Here is an 11,070-nt window from a genome sequence, read left to right on the forward strand (position 1 = left end):
TATGGCAGGTGATATGTAGGCCTTGCTTGTTCCACATCCTACGCCTGGCTGGGGATCCTTTTTATTTTTAACTAACTAATTAATTAATTTTTTATTCCAGAGCCTGACTTTATTGGATCTTGTATTTTCGGCATAAATAAAAGCTTTATAGACTCACATTTATCATTACTTTAAATAAGGCAGTGACTGATCAATCACAAAATCCTGGCTTGGTTTCCGAGTATTTTACTGCTATCTATAGCCTTTTCATGCAAGTTACACAATGAGTCTCTAGAGCTCTCACACTATGGGGTATGTGCTTGCTACTGTTCCAAAAAAGTTTACTGCCTTCAGCCCAAGACACTGGATGAAGGCCAATTATTCTTATGTACAGAAGCCCAACAGTGGACATTTATTCCAGTTTAGTGGAGAGTTCTTTAGCCTTTGCCTTTTCAGACTTGGCAATGGGAGCCACGGATTTTGGACCCAGTACATTGCCTCCCCAGTGGCGATGAATCTCAGCATATCTGTCATTGTAGTTGGTTCCAATAGCTTCCACCAACTTAGCCCAGAGCTCCTTTGTCTTCCAAGTTAACCTGTGTGAGGGCAACAGTGGTGCAGGTCTTCCTGTGGACCAGATGTCTCAGCCTGGCCTTCTCCTTGATGATGCAGTAAGAAACTCCCATCTTGCAACACAGGGTAGGCAGGAAGACAACCAGCTTGATGGGATACACATCATGTCCAGTCACCCCCAGCTTAGCCTTCCTGTTCTCCACTAAGGTGGTGTCGGTGTTGGCTCCTGCTCAAAGGATCCGTGTTCTGTTCGTGGGGACAACCCCTTTGCCAGCAGCCTTCTTCTGAGCCCTGGCCAACGGCCTCTGGTTCCTCTCCTGCTTGGTCTCTGGTCTGTTCTTCAGCCTCTTCCTGAATGGTGGATTCACCAACTTCTTGGCTCCCTGCTTCTTGACCGTGGCTGGGGCTTGGGCCACCTTCTTCCCCTTGATCTTCTTTCCTTTCACCATCTTGGATGCCTGGAGGAGAGATGGATCATTTTGTTATTTATTATTTTAATTTTATTTCACAGAGAGGCCCTTTCCACCTCCCACTATGGGCCGTCTGGTCAGAGGTGGTGACTTTCTCTTGTGCAGACAAAGGCCCCAAGAGGCTACTGCCATGGTGTGAGAAGTGGAAGGTGACTCACTGGCCGGAGGCACCTGTGTAGCCCATGTCCTCAGGTAAACAGACCTTGACGTTATAAGCATTTGAAATTCCACTAAAAATCAAACAGAAATCGTTTACTGAAGCTTTGCACTATTAGTGTCCTTGGGAGCCAGAGCTGGAGAATTATGTGGGAAGTAATGCCCTGATACAAGGAAGGCTTCTGTTAGGATTTAGATGTGAGGTGTCCCCCAAAAACTCATGTTATGCAATGCAGGAATGTTTAGAGGGTTAATGATTAGAATAGAAGAGGTATAACCTCACCCGTTGATTAATAATTTGAAAGGATTGCTCTACTGTAGGCAGGTAGGGTGTGGTGGAGGAATTAGGTCACGGGGGGAATATATTTAGAGTTTATATTTTGTGCATTCTCTGGTCCCTGGCTGCCATGAGCTAAGGCACTTTTCTCTGCTACACCCTTCTACCATACTGTGCCCCTTCACCTTGGGCCCAGAGCAATGGAGTCAGCAGACCAGGGACTGAAACCTCTGAAACCATGAGCCAAAATAAACTTTTCCTCCTCTGAGGTGTTCTTGTTGGGTATTTTGGTCACCATGATGAAAAGCTAATGAACACATTTCCTCACCATTTACATGAGTTCTCCACCTTGCATGGGGTGTAGGAGGAGCCCACAATACCTGAACCACCTTCTCCCATGACTGTGAATTTGTGCTCACTTATAAGATGATGCTGAAGGAAAAGAAACGCCACCTCAAAACCTCCTCTCTGACTCTGTCCTTCACATCACCGCCTCTCATCTCTGATGAGCTCTCTCTACTGTGGATAGTGCCTGAATAGAAATAACTCATCTTCCCTGTTTACTTAGGGATCTAAGATTTCAACCTCCACTACTTACAATTAGCCGATAATTTTATGTGATGCCAAAGCAAACATAAAGGGGAAGGACCCCAGGTAATAGTGGATTCTCTCCCATCCAGTGAGGGAAGATTCAGTTACAGGTGAAACCCAAGCAAACACCAAGAGACCAGCATGACTGATTATGCTTGCCCAACACAATCAAAGCACACCTGAAAGAAAAATGTTAAATTCAGTTATTAGTTCTTTTATAATAGCCAGGTATATCACCCAATAGGCTGTAATACATGACTATCTCCAAAGCCATGTAAACTTCACAATTTAAATTTCAATTATCTGAAAATATCTCACCTTCTTTTTTTTATTGGCACATGGTATTCGTTGTTAACCATGTGTCCATGCACACAATATAACAACATAATTTGGTCAATTTTGTTCCCTAGTATCTCCTCTTGCCCTCCCTGACCTTCCCCTGATGCCCTTCCTCTACTCCAGTGGTCTCCCCTCTATTTTTGTGAGATTTCAGCCCCCCTCCCCTCCCCACTCTTTCCCTCTCCAGCTTCCACATATGAGAGAAAACATATGACCCTTCATTTTCTGAGTCTGGCTTATTTCACTCAATATAATGCTCTCAAGTTCCATCCATTTCCCTGCAAATGCCATAATTTTGTTCTTTATGGCTGAATAAAGCTCCATTGTGTATATATACACTGTATTTTCTTCATCCATTCATCTGCTGATGGACACCTAGGCTGGTTCCATAACTTGGCTATTGTGAATGGTGGTGCTATAAATGTGGTATGCATGTACTGCTATAGAAATTTTAATTCACTTGGATAAATACCGAGAAGTGGCTGGGGCTCACTGGTTTTTAACACTCTCAAATTTCAATTTTATGTTAATATGTTAGATGTAAGTGTATCAATTATGAGATTAATATCAGATTGACACATTGAGTTACTTTAGGTATTATATTACTCACTATGTATTGTAACACTATGAATCTCAGGTAGTGAACTTAGGTCTGTAAGCCATCTCAATTATGAGTTATCCAGGGAGCCGTGGCAAGGCTCCTGCAGTCATCTAAATGAGCACTGCCAAGGGATGTGGTCAGCTCTATCACCTGGGCGGTGGCTGTAGCACACATGGTGAGCCCATCTGCATTTTCTTCTGTCCTCAGTGAGAGGAGGGTGTGAAAGCCAGAGGACCACTTTCTTTCTCTACTAGCACTCTGTCCAGGTCACTTTGAGAACTCTCAGGCACACAGCTCATAACCAAAAATGTGTCCTTTTCCCACTGAGGGCACTGAGAGCTCCTATGGGGCTGGGCCTTCCCTGTCACCAGGCTTTCTTTCTCTACTAGCTCAAAACCTGCCCTTGGTAAATGCTCAGTGATTCTCATCTCCTGGAATCTGTCTCACCTTTGTGTAATCTTCACCCCACTTTACCAAGGTGGTCAGTGTGACCAATACCATTTAGCATATGGTAGAAATGATTACATCATGTTCCAGATCAGGTTATAAAGGACTCTGTGACCTATCCCTTGCTTTGCAAGTGGGTCATTCACTCTGGGTGGAACCAGTTTCAGTGTCTTGAGGACTCTCAGACAATCCTATGGAGAGGCCAGTCAGTGGGCAGTGAAGGCCTGCCCACACCACTCAAGGGAGGGCTTAAATGACTGCAGCCTCATGAAAGATCCTGGGGCAGAATCAGCCAGCTAAGCCACCCGCTATTCCTGCGGGGGAGAACATGTTCATTGCTTGTTATGGTTTGGATCTGGAATGTCCCAAAATCCCTTGTGCTGAAGGCTTGTCCCCAGTGCAGCAATGTTGAGAGGTGGGGCTTTTGGAAAGTGACTGAATCATGAGGGCTCTCATCTCCTCAATGGATTAATCCATCCACAGCTGAAAGAGCTCCTGGAGGTGGGGGGACTTGGCTGGAGGAAGTAGGTCACTGGGGTGAGCCCTGGAAGGTGTTTCTTGTCCCCTGCTGCTCCTTCCTCTCTCTTTCTGCTTCCTGGCAGCCATGACTCAGCAGCTGTCCTCTGCCACGCCCTTCTGTGGTGATGTTTCTGCTTTGGAGCCAGCTGACTGAAACTTGTTCTCAGCAGCCAGGTTTCGGGGTAAACTGACACATAGCAATAGATAACTAACTTGGAGCAGTGTTCATCTGTGAAAGGCTCTGCCCTTACCTCCCTCTGCCCCCTCCACTCTGTCTCAGGCACACAGCTCATAACCAAAAATGGGAGCTCTTCCCACTGAGGGCACTGAGAGCTCCTATGGGGCTGGGACCTTCCCTGTCACCAGGCTTTCTTTCTCTACTAGCACAGAGCCTGCCCTTGGTAAATGCTAAACAAGTGTTTGCTTAGTAGATCTGGGTATTTTTGTTTCTTCCATAGAGCCTGGAGAATCGTGCTTTGCTCATAATAAGCTCTCAGTAGACATTTGTTGATCAAATAAACAACCTATAAAACTTAATGCCAGTTCAAAATTATCACTCACCCCTTCTATACTGACATTGCTCAAACATTCTTCACCTGATATTCTGAGAATGAAAGTACTTTAAAACATATAGTACTTGTCATGGAAAGTAATATTTATAGTTAATTAAAATCAGAATAAATTTAGTTAGAATTCTACAGCTAGGAGAACTGTCTTTCATCTTTCCAGGAAAATATACAACTTTTAATATACTTTATAAGGCAAAATCACCTAAGCAAAGGTTGTCCAAATTACAATCATAAATAGGATGAACTCAAACTAAAAAGTTTCTTCTCAGCAAAAGAAACAATCTGTAAGGTGAATAGAGAGTCTACATCTTGGGATCAAATCTTTACCCCTTGCACATCATATAGAGCACTAATCTCTAGGGTATATAAAGAACTCAAAAAGCTAAGCACCAAAAAAAAAAAAAAAACAAAAAACAAATAACCCAAACAATAAATGGGCCAAGGAACTGAAGAGACACTTCTCAGAAGATGATATACAATCAATCAACAAATACATGAAAAAAAGTTCATAGTCACTAGCAATTAAAGAGATGTAAATCAAAACCACTCCAAGATTTCATCACACTCCAGCCAGAATGGCAGCTATTATACATACAAACAACAATAAGTGTTGGCAAGGATATTGGGGAAATGTACACTCAGACATTGCTGGTGGGACTCAAATTGGTGCAGCCAATATGGAAAGCAGTATGGAGATTCCTTGGAAAACTGGGAATGGAACCACCATTTGACCCAGCTATCCTTCTCCTTAGTCTATACCCAAAGGACTTAAAAACAGCATACTACAGGGACACAGCCACATCAATGTTTATAGCAGCACAATTCAGAATAGCTAAATTGTGGAACAAAACTAGGTGCCCTTCAATAGATGATTGGATAAAAAAATGTGGCATATATACACAATGGAATATTACTAAGCAATAAAAGAGAATAAAATCATTGCATTTGCAGGTAAATGGATGGAGTTAGAGAAGATAATGCTAAGTGAAGTTAGCCAATCCCAAAAAAGCAAATGCCGAATGTTTTCTTTGATATAAGGAGGCTGATTCATAGTGGGATAGAGAGCAGGAGCATGGGAGGAATAGACGAACTCTAGATAGGGCAAAGGGTTGGAGGGGAAGGGAGGGGGCACGGGGTTATCAATGATGGTGGAATGTGATAATCATTATTATCCAAAGTACAGGTATGAAGACACAAATTGGTGTGAATATACTATGTATACAAGCAGAGATATGAAAAATTGTGCCCTATATATGTAATAAGAATTGTAATGCATTCTGCTGTCATATATAAATAAAAAGCAAATAAAAAATTTTTTTAAAAAAAGAAAGATATGGCAAAGCTGGGCATGTGGCACACGCTTATAATCCTAGCGGCTCGGGAAGCTGGGGCTGGTGAACTCCAATTCCAAAGTCAGCCTCAGCAAAAGCAAGGCACTAAGCAACTCCTTGAGACTCTGTCTCTAAAGAAAATACAATATAGGGCTGGGGATGTGGTTCAGTGGTTGAGTGCCCCTGAGTTCATTTCCTGGTACCGAGCCCCCCCAAAAGATCTAGCTTCTGTCTTTTTGAGGGCAGTCCAAGAGAGAAAACATGAGTGACATTCTAAAGCCTGTCACTGTGTGTGTAGTGACAACAGGTATGGAAAGGATCCAGTCAACTCACTTCAGTGTCCACTGACTGCCTGCTGTGTACCAGATGCCATGACAGGTGCTAGGTACAGAGGAGCAGATAGTGTGACAGATTACACAGCTACACACTAAGCCCACTTCTTGCCAGGTGCTGTGCTGATATTTGCAGAGCTCACTATGCAGTGGGAGAAACAGACACGGACACTCAACCATCCTGAGGTAACAGCCATTTGAGTAAGAAGCCTGTGGGACACCGAACAGTGCCACCAACAGCTGAAAGATGCACTTCCTCCAGCAGCTGGCTGTACCCTCACATGCTCAGTCGCTGTGCACTCACTACCCAACACTGTCCCTGGCACACATGAAGTGGACACACCAAGATGATTCAAGACCAATCTGCCCACATGGAGTCCACAGAGTAGCCAGCAAGACGATGAGTCATGTGACTGGATCTTAGAGAATAAGGATGGGATGCAAAACTTTTCTAGATGGAGTCAAAGAGGCACGTGGGGGTCTCAAGAACAGGGTCTAAAAGGGTGATGAGTAGCAAAAGACTGCGAGAAATGTCCCTGTTAAAGGAGGTGACAGCAGAGATTTGGTGAACACAGCCTGGAGCAGGCGAGTCTGAGAATCACCTCTGAAGCAGTAGCAAGGCTGCCACAAGAAGACGGGGGTGGGTTCCAACATGGCAGGTTCCGCATCCCTGACCCACCAAGGAAGCTGAGGCATGGCTAGAGTGCAGCTGCAGGGGTGCAGGGGCTGTGCCCTTGTTGTTCACCTGAGCTCAGCACTGAGCCTAGCACAAGCAGGCATTCACTGACTGGACAAACCCCGGAGGTGAAGCAGTTCATAGAGAGTGGACAGGGGCCTGTGGAGGTCCAAAGGTGGTGTAGAGAAACAGGCCTGGCTCTCACAGTGCTGCCTTGGCTCTCCTCTCTGAGCAGCACACTGTGTTTTCAGAGCAGACTGCACTGTAGTTTGGTATGCAACCCAAAGCAAAGTCAAGATTGGGTTTTCTATGCAGAATATCAGTCCTAATGGAGATGAAAAAATATTGAGCTTTTATGTCTTCCTAACAACTCTCTAAGGAAGGAGGCTCCCATGTGCACATCTCTTGGTCCCATAGTTCCGCCTGTGGCCTACTTATGTGACAAAGACATTTCACAGGCTTCTTGCGAGGGTGGTCGTTCTAGGGTTGGCCCACTGACTATTGGTGTTAGCTAACATTTCTCAAAAAGAGTTTAACTACTTATTTAGTTCCCTTGTTCGTTTCTTCCTTCTTTTCCTAGCCCTCCCCACAAAGGATTTGAAGAGACCTGAACCATATAATCTGGTTACATGGGATGGGCCCAAACTTACCTCATGGTTTCTCTTATGGTTTGTTCCAGGAGCACTGGAGCCAGAAAGAAGATGCAGGCCAAGTTGCAGGAGGACAGGTTCCTGGGGGAAGGCAACCCAGCAGTGAGGAAGAGGACAGTTTTCCCATGAAGTGGGTCGGGTCGGTGTTCACAGGGCCTTTCTCAACCTTTATCATCTATCACCACAGGTTGTGAGTGGGTTTCCTCCAGGCCTGCCCCAGTGCCAGGAGCCTTAGCCGTGGGCCCCACCCCACTCTTAGTGACATAAAAAAAAAAACCTGGAAGCTATTGGAAAGGCCACTATTGAACAGGAAACCCAAGGTTGCCAGGGAAGGCCAGGCCAGGTGGAGAGAGGCCTTGCATGTGCCAGACTCAGGCCTGGCAGCAGAAGCAGGGTGGCGGAGGCAGCCCTGTCATCTGCCGACAGGGACCTCTGAAGATCTACCTGCGGCAGAGCCAGATGGCTGCCTGGGTCACTAGGTCAGCATCAGTTTGGCAGGAAGAAGGGGCTGGGAGAGGGGTGATGAAGTATCTCCCTGGTACCCTGGTGGAGCTCTTCCTCAGAAGGAAGCCCAGGACTCACTGATACTCCTCCTAGAGTCAGTTGAGAGGCTCTGGGGACCCCAAGGAGAGTTGGTGGCAGCAATGATTCAATACAGTGACAATGAAAGATGGAAGAAGGAGGAGCCAAGAGGACTTTGTGGTCCAGCATGGAGACTGTGGGAAGGACATCTAAAGATGGCAGATGGTGCCTGCCTCTGGCCCAGGTGTCCCTCATAATCACGATAGTGATTACCTTCTGAGCATCTGTGCACTTGTCCCATGCCCTAACCCTCCAACTGAGAAGGCAGCCATCTCTCCTCCCTGGGGAATCTGAGACCCAGAGTGTTGGCAGACAAAAGGGTTGGGTGTGCCATGAGGAGACAGTGCCTTATTGGGGTGGCTATAAGAAAGGACCTCTCAGAGTAGAGATTATTTCTCCCAGCTTCCAAGCATTCCAGCCTCTTTCCCACTGCTCTTCATCATGCTATGGAGGGCAATAACAAGAGGCCTACCCTCAAGACCTGTATCTTAATCCAGGTTTTTTCTCATGGAGCCTTGTGTGAATTACTGAAGCTCTTGAGAGTTTCTGCATTTGCTTCCTTTTTTGCAAAAATGGGACAGCCCCAGCCTACCCCATGGCAGTCAGAACAGAGGAGCTCAGCGGGCCTGGGCTAGCCATCCATAAGGTCTGGCCTAACTTGGAGCTTCAGTATCACCACAAAGTTCAAGGTGCCTGTAGGGGCCTGGCAGCCACTCTGGAACCTGCCTCTGCCTGGTCCCACCTCATCCCTCTCTGCAGTGTGGTGCTGGTGGAGGTGGAAGCTGCTCTCCAACTTAGGCAGCAGATGATCTGATGGGTTCCACTGCTTCTCAGAAACCAGGAGAGCAGGGAACCCACCACACTCAGATAAGGAGACTGAACAACAAAATTTGGCCTCTTCTCCTGTTGAGTGGAAGTGAAGAGACACTTGGTAGTTTTTTTTTTGCTAAATCTTTAGCAAAAGAACAAGGATTTCTGCCAATAAGTTGTCATGACAGACATCATGGGTCCACTTTCCAAGCAAGTCATGGAAGTCACTGCAAACACTGAGAAAGATGCACAGCTCGATGATGGCAACAGAATAGCACAATGTCCAAGCAGAAGATAAAGTCTTTCCCTGTGCCCTCCCCACTGCCTGCCCATAGCACTCACTGTAGCTCCCTGTATCTGCTTCCTGATGTGCAAGGCTCTCAGAGGGACCAGTGTAAAAGTTTAAAGAGATCTCTAAAATATAAAGCCACTACAAAATCATGGTTTTAATGTCTAGATGGGGAATTTGATTGATTTCATTCAAACCTAAGACCCTGAATAGATCCCTATGGGGCCCAGCCCCTGCTGTCACAGGATGCTGTTGCCTTACTGTGACATTTCTTTAATCAGAGCCTGTAGAATGAATGTTACCACTCCATTTTTATGGACACTTGTTCCAGGGATAGACACCCCCATAGGAATGCTCATTGTGGGACACCAAATTTACAGAGGTCTCAGATACAGGAAACACTAGGGTATCTATTATTAGATATTTGGAAAAAAAATTCAAACTAAATGATCTAAAGAAAAATATATATATTTTTTGCAACATTGCTTGGCCTTTGTATGCACTTGATGGCCATGAGGGATGGCCTCTTTGTTTCAACATCATTTACAACTAGATCTCTACTGCAAAAGACAAAGAAAATGGACAGAAATCCCTTACTTGCAGGCCTTTATGGCCCTCTGTCAGAATACAAAAAAAGACTACAAAAATATGCAAGTCAGACTCCTATGGCCACACTGGCAATGGGAATACCCTGATTGTCCCCACTTGGGAAGGCAATGTTCTCACTGAAAATAATTCCTTCATGAAATAACAGGATCCAAATGCCCATAGGGATCCAGGAACCCAGATTGTTTTTACATCGAAGGAGCCATGAGTCACGTTTGGCACAGCAGATGATAGACATGCCTACTTTAAAGCATTTATTTTAAACAATTTAAAAATAGTCATCAACTTGCAATTACAGGGATCACCTACAGGTTTTTGGTGATTTTCTTTCTTCTGAATCTCTGCTTGTACTAAAAATAAAGATATTTCCAAATTGTTAGCACACATTTTTGCCTAGGTGGCTGGCCAGCGAAAGCTATATTTATCTTTGTTGGATGTTTGAGGAATGCAATGGTTATTGTTTTCTGTATTTTAGGTATGATAACTCTTAGTGTTTTCTCTGACAAAAAGGCAACTTGAAATAACTGATATCTTTTTTTTAAAAGAGAGAGTGAGAAAGAGAGAGACAGAGAGAGAGAGAGAGAGGGAGAATTTTAATATTTTTATTTTTTTTAGTTCTCGGCGGACACAACATCTTTGTTTGTATGTGGTGCTGAGGATCGAACCCGGGCCACATGCATGCCAGGTGAGCACAATACCGCTTGAGCCACATCCCCAGCCCAAAATAACTAATATCTTGATTTTCATGGGTAATCTACAAGGGGTTGGGTGTGCCAACCCTATTAAAAATGCATTAAATGTAAGTAACATAAATATTTGTAAAAACACCATATAATTTAAATTCTGCAAACTATATGACAGAGGTAAAACAGCTGAGTCATCTGTAAGTTAAAATGTTGAAGCATCTATTAGTATTATAAATTCAAATATTCTTGGCTTCTTTTTTTTTTAATTTTTTTTATTGGTTGTTCAAAACATTATAAAGCTATTGACATATCATATTTCATACATTAGATTCAAGTTGGTTATGAACTCCCAATTTTACCCCAAATACAGATTGCAGAATCACATCGGTTACACATCCACATTTTACATAATGCCTTATTAGTAACTGTTGTATTCTGCTACCTTTCCTATCCTCTACCATCCCCCCTCCCTCCCCTCCCATCTTCTCTCTCTACCCCATCCACTGTAATTCATATCTCTCCTTGTTTATTTTCCCATTCCCCTAACAACCTCTTATATGTAATTTTGTATAACAATGAGGGTCTCC

General features: G+C 44.4%; 1 pseudogene; it reads right to left on the reverse strand.

Annotated features, from left to right (window-relative positions):
- Positions 1 to 209: 209 nt before the first annotated feature.
- The window catches only part of LOC107139422, a 25,689-nt pseudogene continuing 14,828 nt past the window's right edge, over positions 210 to 11,070 (reverse strand).

The sequence above is a fragment of the Marmota marmota genome, unplaced genomic scaffold (genome assembly GCF_001458135.2).
Source record: "Marmota marmota marmota unplaced genomic scaffold, marMar, whole genome shotgun sequence".
Taxonomy (NCBI): Eukaryota; Metazoa; Chordata; class Mammalia; order Rodentia; family Sciuridae; genus Marmota; species Marmota marmota.